General features: G+C 36.6%; 1 long non-coding RNA gene across 1 annotated transcript in view; it reads right to left on the bottom strand.

Annotated features, from left to right (window-relative positions):
- LOC143860065 (uncharacterized) overlaps nucleotides 1-16,712 on the bottom strand; it is a 28,345-nt gene extending 11,633 nt beyond the window's left edge. Inside the window, exon 1 of the long non-coding RNA XR_013239570.1 lies at nucleotides 16,413-16,712. This is a non-coding gene — a long non-coding RNA (uncharacterized LOC143860065). The remainder of the gene's footprint in view (nucleotides 1-16,412) is intronic.
- Between the last annotated feature and the right edge of the window lie 9,071 nt (nucleotides 16,713-25,783).

Genomic DNA, 25,783 nt, shown 5'->3' with positions numbered 1-25,783 from the left:
TTTAGGAATTTTTTTACAAACCAGTAACATTTGTTACTGGTATGCTAGAGAAAAATTTTCATGAGGTTTTAATATGGTTTTTGAATTCTTTATGATTAAAACGGGTTTGGATTTCAAGAAAATAATTAATTGTTTCCTTAAAAATTGAGTTTTTGGAGGAATATTAATTTTCAAGTTCTAAAATTTTGATAGAAAACATTATGATTCATATGAGATCATATAAGATTTTTTTCATGAGTTTAGGATGTCAGGAATCATGTGATTTTGGTTTTTCTTTCAAAATAACCTGATTTTGTGAGATCATTAATTGATAGAAAATCGTGATGAAAATCCATGAAATTTTTACAGTATTCTTTATCCATGATCCGTGTGTTACTGTAGAATGTTGGATTAATTTGGAATTTATTTGCTATGGGTTGTTTTGTAATTCATACAATCTGGACTAAATCTAATAAAATTGGATTCTGATTGTAAATCAATTTATAAATTCATGAAATTTTAATAGTAACCTTCTCGGGTTATGAGGAAGTTTCTGTAAAAATATGAACTTGATTAGAATCTGATTGGTATAGGTTTCTTTGTAAATCAACAACGTGGACTCAAACTATTAAAATTGGACAATTAATAGTAAATCATAATAACAATAAATGAACATTTTACACTAAGCTCATTTCATAATTAGCATATTATTGTAATAATATGAACTTAATTGGAATATATTTGCTATGTGTTGCTATGTAAATCAACAATCTGGTCTGAAATTGATAAAATCCTTTAAAAATCAATTTTAATTCAAAAAATCATGAAAATTTTCAGAACATCTTAACTTTTTAGTGAGCATGTAATCCTTAAATCATTTTAACAGAAACCATAGATGTTAGTAGTTTTGTTTGTAATTTAGAGTACTGGAATAGTTTAGATGCCAAGGTTGCATTCATAATCGTATTCTAATTGCGATCAATCCTTGACAATTTGAGTATTCAAATTATAGTATGTTGTTGGCTCCGAGGTTGTAGTCCACAAAAATCCTGAGAAACATGCCAGGCAATAATGTACTATAACTTAAATTTTAAATTGTGCAAGAATGGAAAGCACGATTCCCTTCCATGAAGGCAACCTATGCACAAGAATGTGTCAGCCCTTAGAGCCTTAGTTTTTTCTTAAATTTTAGACATTAGGAAGCCTTAAAGAATTAAAAATCTGTAATTAAACAAATTGAATTAATCTAACCCATATTTTTAGAACCGTTGGATAACGGTTTCACTTCGTAGGGACCTTTCGAGCCGATTAGAAACACTTACGTTACGTTGTGTTCTAGGTTTTAGGATGTCCTAGAGTTAGAGAGTTCAGCCTCATCACGACCGATTGCTATTATTAGCAATTGAGTCATAGTTCTAGTTACACTATTTACCTCTTTTTTCTCATAAGACAAGCCTAGTTACCTATGATGTAGGTTCACCTGCATTAGTCTAAGGGATGTCTTGTACTTAGATATGACCATATAACATCTTAGATGGAGTCCTAGGATAATAAAATCTACTCAACTTGAATTAAATAATCTCTTAAAAATTGTTGAAACAGTCAATCCAGTCTAGATTGGTGTCCTAGATGTCTTAGGCATACAGCTTAGTTTAGGCTCCGAACTACGTCGACTCTTATCCCAGTGAGGCTTGGGTACGTAGGCAGCTTAGATGTTTGGATGACATTCCTCGCATGAGTCGGCCCCACACACAATCAGTGGGGTTTTTAGGGTAGTTTTTTATTTCTTCTCTCTTTTAAAATCCTAAATTAAATTGATTTAATCACTTAGGATTTGTTCCCAAATTAGAATTTTAGGAGAACTTTCACATAGATTGAATCTCAATAAAGTAAGAAAATCAAGATACACATTTAGGAATTACATTGAAATTAGAGTTTAGGATACATGTCACATAGTTCGCACATCAAAAGAGTTTAAATAAGCAATTTAAAAGAAATTCAAAAGAGTTAACTTTTAGAATTGAAGACCGGATTACCGAGCAATAATGGTGCATGTGTTGGTAATTCCCCATACCTTCTATTCTCGTAATCAGGTAAGGAATCTAGACTTCTGGAACCGCAGATCATTGTAGTGTCACTTATGGGTCGTAGGTCCCTTACCTAGGTAGCGACTCTGGTCATTCTCTTTTGCGTGAATTTCGAATTGCTTTAGTGATCACATGTTCAAAGAAAAGATGATTTATATCAATAAATAGAAAGCACACGCCATTCGCGTGGGTACGAGAGACCAAGAGATGGGGAGGCGGGTCGCGCCCCCCTCGCGGGATTGGGTCCCACAGAAAGTCTGTCAACCTAAATCAATTCTAAGCTTGAACACTAGAAGGCCTCATTTGGCCGAACAAATCCCTGAAGTCATAACCCAATGTCAAAAAGAAAAGAAAAGAAAAGAAAACCCTTTTGCAAACCCCTTTGAGCCTAAATAAAATTTTCTTTGAAAACCCATTACACTAGGGGCATCTGCCCTAAACTACGCTCGACCTGATCCCTACACTAGGGTACGTAGGCAGCTTGGTCAATATAAGTTCGGTCGCTGTCAAAATCAATCCATTAAAGAGAAATTTTTTTTTACCTTTATACGTGGTCAATCCAAATTTACTCCTTCGAAAAAAAGAAAAAAAAAGAAAGAGACAAGAAAAGTTTATCACAAGAAAAAAAAGGAGAAAAAGAAGAAGAAAAAAAGAACTATTTTACCATTATACTAGGGGCATCTGCCCTGAACTATGCGTGACCTGATTCCTATGCTGGATTACGTAGGCAACCTGTTTACAAATTCGGCCAAAATTTGCAAGCCTTTAGCTTTTTCTTGTCTAACCATATCCAACCTACAAAGTCGTTCAGGTGTTCAAAGTTAAGGTTCTAGGCCCAAAAACAAAAACAAAAAAAAATAGAGAAAAGAGAATAACACGGAGTTTGAAGATCTACTAAGCTGAAAACCCAAAAGGGCGGTCTAGGCAAAATTTAGGATCATCCACCTACTGAGTTGAAAACCCAAAATGGCGACTCAGGCAAAAGTTAAGATCAAGCGGTCCGCTAAGTTGAAAACCTGAAAAGGGCGACTTGGTCATGGTAAGAGAAAATATCCAAGAAGGCTATATACAGTATCAAGATCAAGGATCCAAGGGGTTCAAGCAGGCACACTCTAAATCCTTGAAACTAGGGGCATGAAACTAAGCGTTCCAAGGAGTGATAATCAAATCCTTGGAGTATTATTGTTTTAAAAAAGAAGCCCATTGTTTATTAATTAAAAAATTACTCTTTGAAAGGCCAGACCAATCAAACAAAACACTAACTAAGTCAGAAGCATCACAGTGTGTCCGTTTAGTTAGTCAATTCGTGTTATTTTTTGTTCATTCGTTTAGAAATCCTCGATTATTCGAATAGTGTCTTTTACCAGATTTCTCCTTTGAGTAGAGTTGGTCATTGCTTTGAGTCCAAAGGTTGCAACTGTCTTGGTGAAAGAGGTAAGGCATCAGCATATTTGCAATGTACTTGAGCCATACAAATCTTAAGGGGAGAACTTCAGGAGTCATGTCAATGATCCGGTTTAAGCAAAGCCACTTCCGAAAAAATTCAGAAGCATAAACACCAAAAAGTACAGTTTTCATAAGAAGACCAAGTCCTAGAAAGGCACCATAAGCTTGGGAGAGTCTCGTACGTGACGATGGTTTGACCGATTTCTCAGCAAGATGAATTATTAAAATTCTGAATTTCCTTCTAGTTTATTGAATACCCTTACCATCAAGAAATGTTTGTCCAAATTCCTGCTAGGAGAAAAATCCCACTTTCCAATTTCATTATCTAAGAGAGCTATTGTTCTAGATTACCATATACCCTACTTTCGTAAAGAAGTAAAGTGCAGAAAGTAAAAAGCAAGTCGGAGGGATTTTTGTCTCGAACGCTCGGGCGTAGTGGAACAAGTCTCTTTGACATCTCAACCTCGTACCTTACTTTGAAATGTAAAAATACAGAAAGCCGTAAAGTGCTAGAATTAGTAAAAGGCAGGTAGACGGGCTTGGCATCTGGACAATGAAACCCACCCTAACAGTTTCGTAAACGAAAGCTGTAAAGTGCTAGAATTAGTAAAAGGCAGCTAGAGGGACTTGGCATCTGGACGATAAAACCCACCCTAACAGTTTCGTAAATGAAAGCTGTAAATAGCAGAAAGTAGTAAAGGGGCAGGTAGAGGGGCTTGACATCACGGATGATGAAACCCACCCTACCTGTTTTGTAAATACTCAACTGAAAAGTAAAGGAATTACATTTTTTAAGGTTTTAACTTACCGCTGGAAAGAGTTGGGCAGCGTAACTGCGCTTGTGTTGAAAAGGGAGGCCTCAAAGGCTGTGGCAAAATCGGCGGCGTAACGGCGCTATATAGCCGAAAATGCCTCCAAGTTTGTCGAGATTTCGACAGAACAAAGTCGCTACTATGGAAAAGTAACTTGTAGTTCTGCGAAATTTGACATAACAACAGCGTAAAAAAGAAAAAATACGCTATGAACCTTCGGTAATTCGACGGAGTACCGACTTCCGAAAGGAGCTACCTAGTGTTTCTCTACTTTCTCTCTTCTAAAGCAATCTAACTAGGGTTTCTGTCTGATTTTCTGCAGGGGTTCAGGGTTTGGATTTTAACAAAAAAAGGGAAATACACCAGGAGAAGGTGTACCAAGAGGGAGAGAGAGAGAGAGAGAGAGAGGTAAGGTCCAAAAACCCTTTACCTCCAAAAATAGGGGAGGGGTAAAAAATATCTGGTTCGAATGGGAATTCATCCCAGACGGATTCACAATTCGTCTGGGACGAATTTGGGGGTGACATCACCCCCAAAAAGGTGGGTGATGTCACACTCCCCTATCCTATTTCGTCTCTTCTCTTTTTTGTTCCGTAGTGGTTTCATCTTTTATCGGTACGTTCGGTCGTCCATTTCTCTTCGGATTGGACTTCGATTTGCACGTGGTCAGATCCGTTGGATTCCTTGTTTTCAGGGCTTTCCATTGAACCAAAAATCGAGTGCTGTCGGAAAACCGGGTACCCTTTGGGTGCGAAAAAGAGAGTTTCGGACCCAAAGTTAACCTACCGATTGGAAATGTCATGTTCAGACGGGCTTACCGACGAATGCCATAAATAGTGGATACTGAGTGGATAGGCTTCTGGTTCGACGAAAAAGACGTTTCCTGTGTGAAAACAGGCTTCCTGGTGATGGTGGTTTTCATCTCTTATCGATACGTTCGATCGTCCATATCTCTTCCGATTTGACTCCGATTCGCACGCGGTTAGGTCTGTTGGATTCCTTGTGTTCGGGGCTTTCAATGAACCAAACATCGGGTGTTTTCGGGAGACAAGATGTCTTTTGGGTGCGAATAGAGAGTTTCAGACCCAAAGTTAACCTACCGATTGGGAATGCTGTGTGCAGACGGGCTTACCGGTTTAGGTCGTAAATTGCGGGTGCTATGTAGACAGGCTTTTAGTTTGCCGAAAAAAGGCAGGTGTTGTGTTAGAACAGGCTTTTGGCAGCTTAAAACGGCCTTCATAAATCATTTGGTACCCTAAAGAGAGATTGAGAGAAACACAACTGGTGCTTTGAAACTCGTCATAATGTTCTTCCTCACGACACCTATCACTAATACTTCCTTGACAAAGTTGGGTGTCTACAGATGCCCCTCTTTGGTAGAGGGTGCAAAGCATCGAATAGTTATGCTGAAAGTACTATAAGTTCTTTTTTTATTTGAAAAAATGGAATGTTTGGGGATATATATATATATATATATATATATATATATATGTCAATTTTATCATTAGCTTTGATGGAGCAATGATTTCATCTTAAATGTATTCTGATTTTATAGTTCTATCTCCCTTATTGATTGAATGATATTAGTTGCAATTGCTAATTAATTAAGGAATTTTCTCAGAAATTTCACAAAGTGATGTCTACTTTTTCGTATATCTATACAGATAACTATTTGTTTTTTAGTCTTATATGAGCTTAAAGTACAATTCTATCAATTTAAATATGAAGTTCTTGCAGTGCAAAAGAGTTTGTTGGTCAATTTGCTTTAGCTTTGGTCAATTCAATCTTCCAATTCATAGTTTTGAAAACTAGCTAACATGCCTGAAATTGATACATTTTAGATTCTATGTATTTATCTAGTCACTTTGATAAACAATGTATTTTCAATTTTCTGTTCATTTAATTTCTTGATGCCAATCTTTTTAGTTATTATTATCTTATCCCATGTTTGTTTAGTAAAACAATTAGTCTGCTTGTTTGAAGATAGTGTATATGACCTTTACACAGAAACTGATTGTATGCTGTAGAATCAGGTTATCCAAGAAGATGTCTCCCAAGACACCTAAGGATAAGCAGGTTATGAACAACATTCCCTACGCTTCCGCTGTGGGAAGTCTTATGTATGCTATGTTATGTACAAGGCCAGATATCTGTCACTCTGTAAGTGTGGTTAGCAAATATCAGTCGGACCATCACATAGATAGGGTATGCGCAAAATACCAGCTCCATAGGATCATCCTAACCCTTCGAACTGTGGAGGTAAAAAATGGAGAGATTTGTGATAGTTTATACCCGTCCATTTTAACCTCCACAAATCGAAGGGTTCGGCTGATCTTATGAAGCTTATTTTTTGGGCACATCCTATATATGTGAGGTCCCATCAAATGAATTGTTTACATGACCCAAACAATGTGAGGTCCCATCAAATGAAGCTTATTCTCTCTCTCTCTCTCTCTCTCTCTCTCTCTCCATATATATATATATATATATATATATATATATATATAATGAGGAAAAGGATTGTACGCTCGAGCGCACCAAGCTTATGGTGCGCTAGAGTGCCCAATCACATGTGGGCCCACTTTGTTAGGATGATCCAAAGCATTCATTTGAAAGGCCCTTATATAGATGGGGTGCAAAAAGCAGCTCCATAGGATCATCCTAACCCATCCATTTGTGGCGGTCAAAATGGACAGACACTGTTTGTCCACAAATCTGCCCATTTTTGCCCTCCATTTTTGGAGTGGTTAGGATGATTCAATGGAGCTGATTTTTGGTACACACCCTATCTATGATAGGGCCTTGCAAATGAATGGTTTGGATCACCACAAAAAAAATGTGGGACCCATGTGATTGGGGCACTCGAGCGCACCGTAAGCTTGGTGCACACAATCCTTTTCCTCTCTCTCTCTCTCTCTATCTATATATATATATATATATAAATATATATATGAGTTTTTATATAGTGACCAACTGTCAAGTACCATCAAAAGGGTCCCACCCTTGATATTTGATCCAATAGCAGTCCACTTTTTAAAAGCCTGCGGTTGGATAAAATATCATGGCGGTACATCTGACGTACACATTTACGGGACTTCACGGTCGGTCACCATATAATTTCTCTCTCTATATATATGTATGTATGTATATATGAATATAGTTTAGACTTTTATGATAGGATGTTGATAGTATGTTGAGTACTGTAACAAGCATGAAAAACTAATTAGTAAGTTTTAGAACATAGTAGTGTATTTATTAAGGTGCTTGGTCTAAAATGCTCCAGCGCATTTGGTCAGTGCATCGATTTTGAACTGTGTGTGTGAGATGCGCAGGCATGCCACTCTCTTGGGAGACAAGAAATCATAATCTCAATTCAGAGGTCCACGTCTGAAACGTTTTCGTCCCATGGGATAGGATTGCAGGCATTTTAGAAGAAGAGGGTAAACTCACTTCTTCCTTGGGCTCCTCTACCTTTACATAAATGGATCTGACTTTTTATAGTACAGATGTGATGCCAAATGTTTGGATGTCGACATATGCAAAATGTGAGCGACACATCGACACGCGCAGAACATAAATGACTCTTTGTTAGAACGTCGATGCTCGCAAAACGCATACGCCCCTCCCCCCCGATGCATGCAGAATGTAAGCGACTTTCATTATCAACAGACCGTTCAATCTAGATAACCAAGAGAAAAATGAAACTAAAACGCCAATATGAGGGAAAGTTCAATTAAGGAGAAAGACTCGGGTGGGAAGTTGAATTCATTGCTCCCTTAATCGTAAAAGCTCCAGCTACGAAAAGCAAAAAATACAGTACTAGAAAGAAAAAAGATAAAATAATAAAGCATGTTGTTTGGTCCTTAGGCATCTTCCTTACTTTTCTAAATCTAATATTACAAAGATGAAGAAAACCTACCGTTGATCGCGCTCCTTATCTCTAGGGTGCGTAGATCTGAGGTATACGCTTTGACGCACCCTTATAATTGCTAGAAAATCACGTTGATTGATCCAAAGATCTCTAATATCACAAATATAGAAGAAGAATGGAAGATGTTTAACGAATTTTTGGAGAAGAACACCATATGAGAAGAAGATGAACAAGAGCTCTCCAAAAGGGGATGAATTTTTATAGTAGAAAGACCAAGTTGGACGTTTTTCCAGCCCTTTCCAAAGAACAAATTGGTTTGCTTTATAGAAAAAGCTAAGGTTTGCAAAGAATGGGTAGTTTCCGTGGGGAGTCTCACATTAGCTAGTTTCTTATTTCTCTTCCTTATCTTTCCTTCCTTTTAGTTTTCAAATCAACTTGAATTCTAATTGTAATTACTTGCAAACCAAGGCATACTATTTTGCATAAGGAAGATCTTTCAAGACTCTTCTAGAAGCTCTCACACGATGGAAATAACATATATATGAAAGATTTCCGTCCAAAAAAGACGGCCTAACGTTAGAGCTCGTTTTCAACCTATTTAGGGGCAGAATCAAGAAAAGTCATAAACTAGAAAGTTGTAGATCTTTTCGAGACGTTCATAAAAAGTATAATTATAATTTTTTTGGATGAGAAGGTAAAAAGTTATGTCTATTTTACTAACATGACTATACTATCCCTTTCTAATTATAACTCTTCATTCTTTTCTTTTTTTCAAAACACATCAAATATGACATGACTATCCCACCTCATCCATGTTGGGCGCTCAACTAAGTGGGCCACCCATGTGGGGCGCCCATTTATGTGGCCGACCCACATGGATGGGTCCACTTGGGCCCCTTCCTATGTGGGCTTTGCCCAATGGGGCTTTCTCACATGGGTTTTGATTTTTTTTTCATAAAAATTTAAGAAAATTCTTTTAAATTCAATATTTTATTGATGGACCTAACCCGTGTGACCTTTATGGTGCACCCTTAACATATGGATGAGCCATCTCTCTTCGGAAAAATAAATTTTTGGACCAAAACGCTCTCATTTGACCAATACGCACCCAAAAAGGGACCAAAGTGCATTCAAATCAAGTTGCCCTTAAAGGAGGAGTTAAAAATGAGAAGTTTTCATGGTCAACCTTCAAAAATAGAAACTTTTTAAGATGGCTCATTTTGATGGGTGATATCAAACATGATTACTTGGGATTCCCTGAAAATGCCCAAAATACCCTTGTTTCACAAATTTTCCAATTCAAGTTTCTAGATTTAACAACTTTTTTCAATGTTTATGGATTCACTCAAGATTTCTCAGACACAACTTGGGGGTCAAATGGGACACAATAGAAATGACCAAAATAATCCTAAGGTGCAAAAATAGGCAAAAATGAGGGAAACCCTGAGAAACCCAAAAATAACAGTTTTTCCTACTTGATTAGAAACTTGATTTTTCATCTTCCGGAATCCAATGGAACCCCCTAGAGACTTTAAGGATTGCGAATCAACTTTAAAACTCCTTAAAAAATGCAAGAATACCTAATCTAATGAGGAAGACCGACTCAAGACTCGATGAAACTTCTAAATCTCTTGCTTTTCAAAGCGTAGCAAAATGAGGGTGTATACACTTTCATCTTTGATCATTTTTCTCGGAGTTCGACTGCTTTTTCAGATAAGAATTAATGAGTTTTCTTCCTTCTGAATCTTAGTGTGTAGTTTGTTATTGAGGATGCGAACCAATCTTTAATATCCTTGAATGTGACATTTGAACTTGAAAAAAATCTGAGAATCTTGCTTGACAACTCTTGATATTGACAATCACTTTGCTATGTTTGCTCTTGAACCTTTTCATATTGAGTGTCTGGAACAAATTTGAAAACTAAGGCCAATGATTGGATATAGAAGAGGGATTTCCAATCCATACCCCTAGAATAATAAGTGTGCTTCACGTCTTTATTCTTTTGAACTTTTCTTTGGGCCATGCCCCTGGTATCTATGGTAATGCTCACTGAACGATCTCTTCCTCCTCTTGCTAGGTTTATTAATTCCTCACGCTCCTTAGAGGGTAGTTCATTTCCCATTCATATTTTCTGAGTTAAAGGTTTAGTGCCAACGTTTATCATTTCAAATTGCTCTTAGGAAGGCTGGGCTCGGCACTCCTCCTCTTTTTTAAGCATTTGCTGTAACTCAAGTGGAGTTTCGTCGACCTTTTCATCATCTTCCATGGAGGGAGTCTCATTTTTATTTATTAAGATTAGAAGCAATCACTGAAATATTATTGGGAAGCAAATTTCATTGAATAGAAAGCAACTACATATGATGACACATCCTGAATATGCTCAGGATTCACAATTTTTCATTGACTCGAGAAAATAAGCATAAGAAACGACTTGCCCGGGCTATACATTGACTCTGACTTTGTAGAACTAGACTAACATAATCACTGACCCAACACAAAATAGTAAATAACTAAAACTTTGACTTTAACTGCTGCAACGGTCTGGCTTTGGAGGCTCGGCAAAGGCTGACTCATAATTGGTATTTTCAACCCCCTTCTTCACTACAACTGGACCTGTGCTTTTTTGAACCCTGGGTTGTCTTAAGCATTGGCCGGTGGCGGTACTGCATGAGTTGGCATATGATTATTGACGACGTTCGTCCTCTGTTGAAATGCTAATTTTTTCTCATCAATCAAATTCTGGATAACATACTTCAAGGCTATGCATCGATCAGTGACGTGGCCCGGCCCTGGTGGTAATCACAGTGCTCATGTGCCTTCCAACTTCGGAGTAAAGGATTGGGAGGTGGTCTAAAGGGAGGAAAAATGATGCGACCTGAGGCTAAAGATTCTTGTAGGATTTTAGAAGGTGGAAGTGGTAGAGGATCAAAATTCTTCATTGGTTCCTGCTGGGGTGCGACCATGGGTTGATCATAATCCATGACTATAGGGTTCTGAGGTCTTGGCGGTTGAGGATTGGCACGAGAGACACTGCCAACCTCTTTGACGATGCAGGCTTCTTAAAATCACGAATATTAGGATTGCTTCGGTTATACACCCCCTGAGACATTGCTTCTTCAATTTGTGTGCCTGCATTAATGAGGTGCTCGAAGTCAGGATAATACTGGAGAGACATGTGATAATATAGCTGAGGGGACAAGTTTTTTAGTATCATCTGAACTTGTTTTTTCTCAGTGGGACGATCAATCATCTGTGCTGCCAACCCCCTCCATCTTTTCACAAATGTCAAGAAAGACTCATTTGAATCTTGTTTAGTCTTTTCCAAGTCTTTCTTAGTGATCTCTGCCCTGTTATCATACTTGAATTGCTTCACATACTGTTCAGCAATGTCTTTCCATGTCCTATAGCGAGTCTTGTCCAATCCCAAAAATCACCTTCTGGCAACCTTGGTTAAAGAGACTGGGAAAAACTGAGTCATTTGTTCAGAAGATAAGCTCTGAGGTTAGCACATGATAGTGAACATCTGGAGATGGGAAGTAGGACATCCCGTGCTATCATACTTGTCAAAGTCTGGCATCTGAAAATTCTTTGGAAGACAGACTTCTAGGAAGAGTGTGAGGTCATTTAAACTAAATGCCCCTTGTTCTTGAATCTGCATATTATCAACCTTCTTACTTAGTTGTTCCAACTTCTTCATGACTGACTTATCGACTGGCATTAAGACCAGATTGCAGTTCTCACCACCATATTGTTCTTCATCAGTAATATCAAATGGGCCTTGAGGAATGGGAATTACCATAGGCTTAGGAGGAGGCAATGACATGGTAGGGTTCATGGGTTCTTTGCCCTTTGAAGGTGAAGGAAATGATGAACCAAACTTCTCGGCGAATTGGGTTTTAAGAAATTGATTATCTTCTTTGATTTCTCTCATTTGATCAAGGAGTGCAGCCATTATAACTTCAAGGTTATTGGTCTGAGTGTTCTCAACGTGTTCTGCCATGGGTGTAGATGGAGATGATGGAGAAGTTTCCGAAAGAGATGGGGGAGGTAACTTCCTGACCAGACGAGAGTCTACTCGAACCCAAGTCGCTTGAGGGTGATCAATGGTGAATGCTCCTGACATGGAAATAATAAGCACAAGGTATAAGATTGAGATTCAGCCTTCATTTCTTCTCAATGATTATAGATGACTGTGGCCTTTGCAAGCAATGAGATGACATAATGAATCCTGAAATGAGCAATGTATGACAATGACGACATGATGAGCAAAGGGGAATGCCCCTAGTCTAAGGACTACGGAAATGAACACTTGGTTATTAAGAGAGAAGATTTGAATAATGCCCCTAGTACAAAGTAACATAATCCTAGACTAGGAATGTAATGAGCTCAAACTCAGGTGTTATGGAATGAACTCTTTTTATTAGAATATGACTAATGAGTTCTTCAAATACAACCTTAGGTATGAGAGACGAATAGACAGACAATTGAGAGGTAATGACAACCATCACAATGATCTGGACAAAGACTAACCCGAATGAGGCTAGATAATGACGATCCTAAGAAATGGACTTTCTAAACCTCAAGATGATGAACATTGAGTAAGAAAAATTTAGAAGAAGAAACCAATGAAAGCTATGAGATCATATTTAATGGGACTAGGAATATGAAGATAAAATCACCGTTCTTAAATGATGGATCATAAATGAAGAAGGATTACGGTGGAGATGAGATCGTACATGAGGGATAATCTAAGAAGATAACCTATGACATCTTGGGAAAAGATGAGATTTACATCATAATCTCAAAGGGAATGTTTTTTAATTTTCTTACACTTTCTCTGGTGTTACCTGAAGGCATCAGGTCCTAATCTTGGTCTAGCGGAGTGGAGAGAGGATCTCGACTCATGACTTTATTTGTGTACCTAAAACTGATCGTAGCCATTGGAAGATGGACTACGGTCTAATCTAGACACAAATGAGTAGAATATCCTAATCTAGGCTCACACACGTGATGCACGCTTGTTTGTACTAGATGCATGTGTGGGGTAATCTATGGGTAAGGCCAATGGTTCTCTTAGCGTGAATCCGTACTTAATATACTGTACCAGTGTCCAGTGTAGCAGTACGTGAACCAACGGATCTGTTTATACACCATAAAGGTACTAGGCTAATAGTGAAATGCTTCTCTAACATAGAGGCACCAGGTGATAAAATCACAGTCAACCATGCTAGATAACACTCCGGGTTCCTAAATAGGATGTGTGTGTATGTGAGATGCATGGTTTTGTATGCAAGTGATGTAAGTGTGAAATAAGTTTGCACAATCTATGATGCCTTCAGGTTTTGTTAGATTAAGTTTATAGTATAATGTGATAAGAAAATAAAGCATAACATACAAACTAATCTAGCAAAGAGCAACAGAAAGAGAGTTTTTATGAGCCAATTTAACTAAATTCAAATGAGTTATCATTTGAAATTTTAATGAAGTTAGGTGGTCCCCAGTAGCGTCGCCAAACTGTGGGACCCGATCCCGCGAAAGGGGCACGGACTGCCTCCCTCTTGGTCTCTCGTACACACGCGAATGGAGTGTGCTTTTTATTATTAATATAAGTCATCTTTTCATGAACTTGGGATCATTACAGCAATCTGAATTTCACACAAAAGAGAATAATCAGAGTCGCCACCTAGGTAAATGACCTAGGAACCCATAAGTGACACTGCAATGATCTGCGGTCCCAGAAGTCTAGATTCGTTACCTGATTACGAGAATGGAAGGTATGGCGGATTGCCACCATATGCACCATTTTTGCCCGTTAATCCGGTCTTCAATTTCAAAGATTAACTCATTTAAATCTCTTTTAAAATGCTCATTTAAACTCTCTTGATGTGATCTATGTGACATGCATCATAAAAATCTAGTTTCGATGTGGTTCCTAAATGCGTCTTTTGATTCTCATGATTTGTTTGGTTCAATCTATGTGAAAGTTCTCCTAAAATCTAATTTTATGAAAAATCGTAAGTGTTTTAATCAATTTAATTTATGGTTTTAAAAATGAGAAAGAAATAAGCAAAATAAAACCCTACAAACCTTACAGAAGTGTGTAGGACCGACTCGTGTAAGGAATGCCATCCAAACATTCAAGCTGCCTAGGTACCCAAGCCTCACTGGGATCAGAGTCGACGTAGTTCGGTGCCTAAACTAAGCTATATGCCTAGCTAATCTAAGACACTAATCAGGACTAGACTATTTGGTTCAATAGTTTAAAAGAGATTATTTAATTCAAGTTGAGTAGCTTTTATTATCCTAGGACTTCATCTAAGATGTTATATGGTCCTATCTAAGTGCAAGACATCCCCTTAGACTAATGCAGGTGAACCTAGATCCTAGGTTAACTAGGCTTGTCCTATGGGAAAAGGGTTAACGAGTGTAACTAAATCTATGACCCAACTGCTATCAATAACAATCGGCCGTGATGAGGCTGGACTCCTAATTTTAGGACACTCTAAAACCTAGATCGTGACGTAAGGATTCCTAAAGATGGCTCTAAAGGTTCCTATGAGATGATACCGTAATCCAACGTTCCAAAATGACTTAAGCATTGATTAATCCAACTCAATTTATTAAGTTACTAATTTTCGGTTCTCTTAAGGGTTCCTAATGTCTAAATTTTAAGAAAAACCTAAGGCTCTAAGGGTTAACAAGTTTCTTGCTTAGGTTGCACTCATGAAAGAAAATCGTGCTTTCTACACTCATACAATTTGGCATATAAGTTATAAGATCTTATTGCCTGGCATGTTCTCAGGATTTTCTTGGATAACGACCTTGGAACCAACAACATATTATAACTTAGATGCTTAAACCGTACAAGATAGATCTCAATTGGTAAACGATTATGAGTACAACCCATGCACCCAAAAGACCTCGAAAAGAAAATTTTCAAAGGAAGTTGTAGACTTTTAAGGTTTATGTTTAAGTGCCTTAAGGATTAGATCCATATGAAGGGATTAAGATGGTCTGAAAATTTTTGTCACTTTTGGATTTAAATTGGATTTTTAATGGATTTATCAATTTCAGACCAGATTGTGATTTTACAAAGTAACACATACCAATTCTATTCCAATTCGACTCAAACTTTCATCGAAATTCAATAATGATAAAATATGACATTATGAAAATTTCCATGATTTTTGAAATTAAAATAAATTTTTTATAAGGTTTTTTCTAAATCCGACTAGTTAGTAAATTTTCAAAGCAACATATATAAATCCTATTCAATTCAATCGAAAATGTTACAGTAACAAGATATTAATATTATAAGCATACTGTAAAAATTTCATCAATTTTTATTATGATTTACTACCAATTAAAAATCAGACAAAATCTGAAATTTTTGAAAGAAAAACCAAAAACACGTATCAATTCTAATCCTAAAATCATAAAAAATTCACAAAAGATCAAATATAAATCCTATTTTTTTCTCCAAATTTCATCTTCAGAATATCAGAATTTAATCTAAAAAAATCAAATTTTATTGGAAAAATAGCACTTTATGCGCAAAACGAAGTTGTGATTTTAAAACAACGAAAGAAATTGATTTTTCAAAATTTTCTTCCACAAGATATTATTATGGAAAGTTTCGTGATTTTTCAAATTCATTTAATATTTATTCGAATTAAAACATACCTTAAATCAATTAAAACTTATATTAAATAAATTCAAAAAATCGTGAAAATTTTTGAGTGATCTGAAAATTGGAAAAAACTACTGGGACCAAAATTTCAGTCAATGCCGATATGTTTTGCAATAGATTTGATTTTTTTATCGAAAAATCACTCTTTTCTGGGCAATTGCTCGAAGAGCGATATAGGCGTCAAAACGAGCCAATCTTGGCTGGAAATTTAGGTTTTCAGAAGTTTTTAATTATGTTTTAATCTCAGAAAAAATCAAATTTGAAGAAAACTATTGATTCAAACCACTTGCTTTGAAAATCAGATTTAAACCCATATAGAAAGAGCTTTGAAAGAAAATTGATTTTTAAATCATAGAAAATTAATTTTCTAACAAAATCTAGATTTAAAAAGAATATGATTCATATTAGATCATGTCAAAATTTCATTTAAAAATACATCCATATGCATCATCTATGAAAGAAAACCTAAAAACGTTACCTAGCATGCTTTTTCTAGTTCCTAGTTTTCAAGGGAGACGAATACTAACCGTTGATCGCTTTTCCTTGCCTATAGGGCTGGTAATCCAAGATATATGCTTTGACCATCCCTTAATATACTTTAGGAAACCCGAAGATCGAAGAATTATATCCCCAAATTGAAGTATGTTGAAGAGGAGAAGAAGATATCCAAGTATGCTTCAATGGAGCCCACTTGAAAGTGATGAATTATGGCCCAAATAGAGTGGGATGAATTTTTTTTAAAGGGGGGAAGTGTTGCACTAATTTCAAGAGAGATTTTGGATTTGGGTGATCTTGTTTATATAGAAAAGGATTAGGGTTTGCAAATGATAGGTTGTTTCCATTGTGTAGAGTCATTCTTTTAATTAGTTTCCTTATTTACACACTAAGCTTCCGTTTCTCTTACTTTTCAAATTAATTTAAATTCTAATTGTGATTCCTTGCAAGCCAAGGCATGCTATTTTGCATAAGGTAGATCCTTCAAGACTCTTCTAGAAGCTCTCACACAATGGAAATAATATATATATGAAAGGTTCCTGTCCAAAAAAGACTGTCCAACGTTGGAGCTCGTTTTTGAACTATTTAGGGGCATAATCAAGAAAAGTCATAAACTAGAAAGTTGTAGATCTTTTCGAGCCATTCAAAACAAGTATAATAGTAATTTTTTTGGAGAAGTAGGTAAAAAGTTATGATCATTTTAGTAACCTGACCACACTAGCCATTTTTAATTACAACTCTTCCTTTATTTTTCTCTTTATTATTTTTTTTTCAAAATAAATATGATGTCAACACCCACCTCACCCCATGTTGGATGTCCAACTAAGTGGGCTACCGATATGGGAGCCCAACCATGTGGGCCAACCCACATGGGTGAGTTCACATGTGCCTCCCACATGGGCTTTTGTCCAATGGGCCTTTTTAAAGTGTTTTTTGGATTTTTTAAATAAAAATCTAATAAAATCTCATTAAATCCAAACTTTTTATGAATGAACCCAACCCAGATGACATTCATGGTGCACCCCAAAGCACATGGTCGAGCCACCCTCTGTAGGAAAAGCAATTTTCCGGACCAAAATGCCCCTATTTGACCCATACACCTAAAATCGACTAAAAATGACCTCAAATTAGATTGCCCTCAAAGGGAAAAGTTAAAAATGGGAAGTCTTCATAGTCAAACTTCAAACATAGCAAGTTTTTAAGTTTTTTTCTTTTGGTGGATGATATCAAACAAGATCGTTTGGCATTCCCTGAAAATGCCCAAAATGCCCTCGACACACAAAATTTCCAAATCAAGTGAAACCCCTGAGAAATTCTAAATTTAGCAGGTTTTTCAAAATTCATGTAATTACTCAAGATTTCTCAAACACAACTCGGGGATCAAATAAGACACTGAAAATGACCAAATTACCCCTGTGGTGCAAAAATTGAAGAAAATGGGGAAAACCCTGAGAAATTTCAAAAATAACAGGTTTTCTCATTTGATTGGAAACTTGAATTCTCATCTTCCGGAGATCAATGGAACCCCCTAGAGACATTTAGGATTGCTGATCAACTTCAAAACATAAAAAATGAGGTGGAATTCACCCTAAAATGCAAGAATGCCTAACCTAATGCAGATGACTGTCATAGACCAAACAAACCTTTCGCTTTTTAAAGCGTAGTAAAATGGGGATGTCTACAATAAAACATTTATCCAATCCATCTTTAGAAAAACCTTTTTAAATCATCATGATTTTCCCCCATAATATAGACTTTATTTTTACTTCTATAAAAACACAGACTTTCCCCCATAATATTTTGTCATCTACCATAAACCTGAAGAATATTTTTTTTGCTCTTTAATCTCTCTTTAAAATCTGATGAATTAATGAAGTATGAGATACAACTATAGACTTAATACAAATAAGTGTAAGTGATATTTATGGAGTAAACAAAATGAAATAAGACATGAATATCTTAAATGAAAACATTTAATGCTACTTTGGGATAAACTAATGGAAAGAAGATTAAAGTATTACACGCCATAGGTCTTAGCTACCTTGTCAACGTTATTTCTTACATAGCATATCAAGAAATATGTATCCATCAAAACAAGACTCCGAGATTTTCATTACTAAACCTAACTGAAACTATTTTCATGTGACTTTTCATTGATTTTTATCACAAAAAAATCATAAGGTATAGTACTAAACAAGGCTAACACATACTAAAGGCTCACAAATATTCATTCTTATATCCTCCTAGGCATTAGTAATATAGAAAAAAATAATGTGCAGTGTAAAAACATAATGAACTTGTGGTATATGTAAAACCATACTCTCATATTGACATATTCCCCTTACTACAGAATAAATATCTTTGAGCAAACAATTCTCTTTGCAAAGTATAAACAATTAACTATTTAATATGCAAAAGTTAATGAATACTTCTTTCTTCAGGAAACAAAATGAAGTAACACTATAAAACAGTTCAGATAACTGCAGAGTGCATATATTCATAATAAAGACATTTTGTCATGATAATTAAACCAATTTTCAACCAATTAAATTCTTGAAAACCTTAATCAATTATCACTCAACAGTGAGGTAGTAAAGTCACCGAAATATAATCAATAGAAATGGATCCCATGTTATTTTTACAACCAGCTGATGCTAAGCATTGTAAGTAAAACTCATGTAATCTTTCAAAATAGTCTATTCATTTTTAGCAAGATCAAATAGTACTCAAGAGCTAATACAACCCATGTAATTCTACTTTTACTTTCAATTGACCGACATTCATCAGGTGAGAGCAAAAAATAAATAAAAAAGATAAAAAAAATAAAAAATAGGGATCACTGAAGCTTTCAAATTCTTTTCATAACTGTTGTCATTAATCACCTGTAGTACCACTATATCATGCTTCAAGCTGACAAAGTTTCCATATAAATGACCTCCACATTCAAAACTAACCAATCCTCCTTCAATAGAATATATATATTTTTCTTTTGCTAATAACCCAAAACTAAGTTTATTATCTTACTTATAACCCTATTAATTTAGGCCAGCTAGATGAAATCAAACCTGAATAATATTAACATCTCAAAACATGAATAAATGATACCTCTCATGAGACTTACACTATACAATAACTACATTGGGCTCAAATCATTTAAAGATGTATCCAAAGAACGTTATTACAGCTCCTAAAAGACACTTACATAGCAACCAAAAATGACTTTTTGTTGTCATTAAAGCAAACTAAACTGATATAAACCTGATGTATGAATAAAAATGACTTGTGAAAAGGTCTTCAACAAAGTACATTTGAAATAATATCTTTTCATATGAAAACTAACTTAAAATGTGTAAGTAGTACAATACAAACTCTAATATAATTTTCAAAATGAATAACACAAAAAAATTTATTTGTTGCCAAAATGTGACTCCAAGACAAAATTCCAATTCTTTGATTTATAATCATTTCATTTCCATTTACATTTGGAGACAAAAAAAGAAGAGGATTTTGTTTGGGTAATTGTCATAATTTAATTGATTGCAAATTTGCTTGTATTAGATTGTAGCATGTGTCGTGTTGTTTTTCTTTAATTTGCTCTCCAATTTTTCTATGCCAATATTGCTTGTGATATTGATTTTCTTTGAGTATTTACAAAGACATTTTTCTTTACAGTTCTAGTTATTTTCCTTTATATCTCTATTTTTACTTAATGTTGTTTGATATTTATTTCTTTTCATAAGGTTCCATTATTGTTTGTTATGCGAGTTTTTTGTGAGTTTTTAATTGTTTTACAAATAAAACTTAGGGAAAATTCTCAAAAAAATGTGATTTTTATCTGAAAATCTCAGAAAAGGGTTAAGTTGGCTAATTTCTCAAAAAGGGGTGAAACACATCCCAATGAGTGTTTTAGGACAAAAATGCCCTTGTGTTGGTTTTCCCTCCAACAAAGTAAGCAACGGATCCCATTTGCATTTCACCTAACATTTTGACCTTTTCCCACTTCTCTCTCTCTCTCCCCCCCCACAACAGGAACAATTGAGGGGCTCCCAAAATTCTTCTTATTGGTGAGTTGGTGCCCAAATCCAACCCACTATGACGGTGTATCGTCTAGACTATAGGATGATCCAAGCAGTCCATTTGATAGGCCACATCGTAAATAGGTTGTGTCCCAAAAAACCATTTCCATATGATGATCCTAACCCTAAGATATAAAGAGAAATTGCTTATTATGGAAACCTCTATACATTGGAGGGTTGTGATCATCCTATGCAAATGATTTTTGGGGCACAAGCCATTAATGTTATGGCCCATCAAATGGATGGCTCGGATCATCCTATGGTCTGGACTGTACACTTCATTTTAAAAATATGGGTGGGGCCTAAATTGGGTTAAAGTTACTGTATGAACCACACCATAGGATGATCCAAACCATGGACAGCTTGGATCATCCTATGTTGTGGACGCTACGCTTCAATTTGAAAAATGTAGGTGGGGCCAACGATTGGGCCTTAATGTTACTGTACGACCAACTCTATAGGATTCTCCAAACCATGGACGGCTTGGATCATCCTATATTGTGGACGGGCCTTAATGTTACTGTACGACCAAAACCATTCATTTGATGGGCCACAATGTAAATAGGTTGTGCCCCAAATATCATTTCCATAGGATGATCACAACCCTACAATCTATAGAGGTTGCATAAGATGTAGTCTTAATAGGTCGACCTTTATAGCATATGTACAAACATGTGGGAATTTGCCTTGATAGGTCGACCTACAGGTCGACATTTTCACCATTTGACCAAACAGGTAAGAAGACCAATTACAGGTCGACCTTTCCACCATTCCATCAGACAGGTGTAAAGCATGTGAAAAGGTATAATTAGTGGTTCCGAGTGGTTAAAATCCAATAAATACAGTCATTCTCACTTTTTATAGTGGTTTTGACTATATAACTATTTCAATCTCACAATTTAAACTCTCGGAACGGAACAAGTATTAGGTCATCTAAACTATGAACCACTATAAGATCTAACTGTTTAGACAACTATTTAACCCATTGTTCATACATTCATTGCAACTTTGACATCCACTGAAGTAATATTAGATTGTGTGAAGCAATATTTCTACCTTGGAACCACTATTTATACCTTGAAACCACTAATACAAGTAAATAGTGGTTCCTAGATAAAATTAGTTGTTCCGAGTGTTTAAAATCCAATAAATACAGTCATTCTCAATTTTTATAGTGGTTTTGACTACATATCTATTTCAATCTCACAATTTAGACTCTCGGAACGGAACAAGTACTAGGCCATCTAAACTATGAACCACTATAAGATCTGACTGTTTAGACAACTATTTAACCCATTGTTCATACATTCATTGCAACTTTGACATTCACTGAAGTAATATTAGATTGTGTGAAGCAATATTTCTACCTTGTAACCACTATTTCTACCTTGGAGCCACTATTTATACCTTGGAACCACTAAATACTGGTAAATAGTGGTTCCTAGGTAAAATTAGTGGTTCCTAGGTATAATTAGTGTTCCGAGTGTTTAAAATCCAATAAATACAGTCATTCTCACTTTTTATAGTGGTTTTGACTGCCTAACTATTTCAATCTCACAATTTAAACTCTCAAAACGGAACAAGTATTAGGCCATTTAAACTATGAACCACGATAAGATCTGACTATTTAGACAACTAATTAACCCATTGTTCATACATTCATTGCAACTTTGACATCCACTGAAGTAATATTAGATTGTGTGAAGTAATATTTCTACCTTGGAACTACTATTTATACCTTGGAACCACTAAATACTGGTAAATAGTGGTTCCTAGGTATAATTAGTGGTTCCTAGGTCTAATTAGTGGTTCCGAGTGTTTAAAATCAAATAAATACAGTCATTCTCACTTTTTATAGTGGTTTGGACTGCATAACTATTTCAATCTCACAATTTAAACTCTCGGAATGGAACAAGTATTAGGCCATCTAAACTATGAACCACGATAAGATCTGACTGTTTAGACAACTATTTAACCCATTGTTCATAAATTCATTGCAACTTTGGCATCCACTGAAGTAATATTAGATTGTCTGAAGAAATATTTCTACTCTGGAACCACTATTTATAACTTGGAACCACTATTTATACCTTGTGTGAAGCAATATTTCTACTCTTGAACCACTTCTATACCTTGGAACACCTATTTATACCTCGGAAACCACTATTTATACCTCGGAACCACTACATAGTGGTAAATAGTGGTTCCTAGGTATAATTGTTGCTTCTGAGTGTTTAAATACTGGTTCCCAGATAACAACAGTGGTTCCGAGAATAAAATATTGCTTCTACACATTTAAATAGTGGTTGTAATTGTATAGACATGAGTTTCATCCTGGTTTACTCTAAATAGAAACATAGAGAGCAATAGAGAGATAGAGAGATTATGACAATACACCATAGCATTGGAAAGATGATGATGACAATAACAAATGCCTAACACAACCATAACAAATCCCTAACAAGTAAACAAGATGATGACAATACACCATAGCAATGTAAGAAACATGTTAAATGTATGCAAATGTATCACAATGGACCTACTTGAGAAGCTTATGTTTGAAAGCCATAGAAAAATAAAAGATGCAATAAAATCTACAGTTTAGGAGAGGGGAGTTTCACCTCTCTGCAATGGAATTCCATTTGGGATTTTTACAACAGCCAATGGAGTTTGATTTTGGCTTGGGAAGAAGAAGGTAACAAGGTCAAATTGGTAGGTGAAATTGTAGACACCCCATTTTGACCGTGCCCTGCACCTCCTTGTTTTGTGCATAACCTTTCCAAATCAGTGTGTGTGGACCCCAAATTACGCCCTAGGCTAGCTTAGGGTCCCACCAGGGCCCCTGTAAAGTTTCGTCGAGATCTGTGCACGTTTGCCTAGCAAACGAGCTAAGGCAGTGTCGTGGGACAAGTTCAGAAGGGTGGTGATTTAGCCAGAAAAGGGGTGCGCAGAAGCCTAGAAAACCAGTTCAAATATTTCGTAATGGGCTGTCCGGGGAGATATAGGGGTATGCAGATTAGTGTACAACTTAATTGAGGGGTGCATTATCCAGAAGCTGGGCGTTTCTGTAAATAAGAAAAAGATTCCTTTCTTCTTTTGCAAGTAATCATTAGACCCTAATCTAGCTTAAGGGAGGTTAATGGTTATGATTAGTTGGGAGAGCATCTTAGGAAGCTTCCTTGGAAGCTTCCTAGTTGGTTATGCCTCCTTTGATCCCAACCCTTGAACAAAAAGGCAATTTGGAGGGTTGGGATCAAAAGAGAGAAGATATTTTGCAAAAATTCCGCTCCCCTGTTTCCTACCTGGACCACTAACCCTATATAGAAGAATACCAAAATATATGGATGGGGGCTGCCCATGGAACAGCAGGGCTTTGAAAAATATCATTTCTATTTTTCTCACCCTGGCCCCCCCCCCCCTTGCTGTGTAAAAAAGGGGTCATTGAATGCATTAGAGGGGTGTCCATGAAGGAGGGGGGGTATAATTTTTATGGTCTTATAAGAGACCATCGAATTAGGGCAAAACGAGGGATTTTTCTTTTTCTGGTTTTTTCTTTCTCTCGTTCAAAGCCGAGAAGAGAGAAAGAGAAAGTGAGAGAGGAAGAAGAAGGAGAGGGAGGAATCCGGCCACCCTTGCCGGAATCCCACCACCTCAATACCCATTTCCCCTAATATCCAAACCCATTTCAACCCTCCCTATTCCAGCCATCTCCTCCGATCTCTCTGGCCGGAATCCGGCAAGACACCGGCCCCATCACCTCCTCCACTAGCCACCGGTCAACACCACCATCCCAAACCCACACCCACCACTTCTCAATCTCCACCTCCATTCTTTTCCTTCTTTTTTTTCTTTTTCTCCAGCCACCATCGCATCCTCTCCGGCAAAACCCCTCTTCTCCGGCAAGCCACCCACCGGCCATTGCTGCCTCTTTCACCCACCACAATCTTCCCCTAAACCCTCCCCCATTAATTCCGGCAACCTCCATCATCCACCTCTCATCTCCATCCTTGCCTCTCATATCCAAAACCAACCCCCATTTTCTCCTCTGCAACTCCGGTCAACCCTCCCGCCGGCCATAATCCACCACAACCTCCTACCTTCCCCGATCGGATTCTCGCCGGAATCCGGCATCCACAATCTCTGCAAACCCCCTTTAGAAAAATTCCCAAACCCATTTCTGTTCACCCCAAACCCACTCTCTACCCATTATAACTCCATCCTCTCTTACCCAAAATCCTCACCTCTGCAATATCCACCATTTTTTTCCGACCAACCCCTTTGCCGGAATCCAACCATTACCACCCCTTGCAACCATCATCACCATCATTTCTCCACCCCAACCCTTTCTTCCATCATCTTCTTCATTTGATTAAATCCACTCCAACCCTTGTCAATCAAACTCTCGACCCCTTTCCAACTTTAGAAATGAATCTGGCAAGGGCTGAGGCATCGGTATTTTCATTTGTCTTTTGAGCTCTGAGTGTGTCTATAACTGAAAGCCTTGGTAGTAGCTCAGGCAAGCAGCTATTTATCTTCTTATCTATGCAGTTTTCTATGTCTTAAATTCTTTAAACATTTCATCCTACTAATGCAATGTGTTTGTGATATGTATGTTTGAGGTATGGTGATTCTGATCCACTGTTCCTCTTTTCACCTCAATTTTTCTAGGAGAATGCTTCGTTAAAGTTTACTGAGCTTTAATTAATTTTTTCTTCATCCTAATGCATAATGGTATTTGATTTAATTGCTCTTGTTCAAATTTTCCAATCATGTTTTGATTTCTCTGTATAGACTACCCTGCAGCCATTTTCGTTTATTCCTTTCTTGAAAATTTGTCAAATTTTTTTATTGTTAAGTGACTGAAAGCTCGGGGTATTTGGAAGGTTGAAGATATTCTATCTTATTCCTTTAATCTCAAATGTAAATTTAAGCTCATTTTGTGTGATTATTGGTTGGTAAAAGTGACAGCATGTTGATGATTCTTTTTAGTATCTTTGCTTATGGTTATGTTAATATTGAAAGACAAAGGGGAGTTGGTACAAATGTTTGGCATGGGTATTAGCTTCATCTCCCTGGTACATTTTCTTTTGGAGGCAGATTGACTGAAATGTTTGCCTCGGCATTTCCTTAATTGGTTTGTAAGCATTCCCCAAAGACCATAAAGGAGAAGTAGTTGATCTTGACTGTATTGCGACTTGATAATCCCACAAACCCATCTTGTCTCTTCTATTTTTATTTATTTTTAAATATCTGCCCAAGGTAGTGATAATTTTCAAAGCCTCTTTAATCAAAAGAAGGAAAGACAAGATGAGTTTGTACAATTATCA

Source organism: Tasmannia lanceolata, unplaced genomic scaffold (genome assembly GCF_043159265.1).
Source record: "Tasmannia lanceolata isolate RefF3 unplaced genomic scaffold, GAP_Taslan_0.1 ptg000037l, whole genome shotgun sequence".
In the NCBI taxonomy this organism is placed as follows: domain Eukaryota; kingdom Viridiplantae; phylum Streptophyta; class Magnoliopsida; order Canellales; family Winteraceae; genus Tasmannia; species Tasmannia lanceolata.
Note: the sequence above shows the minus strand (reverse complement) of the source record. Positions and strands in the feature narration are given on the sequence as shown.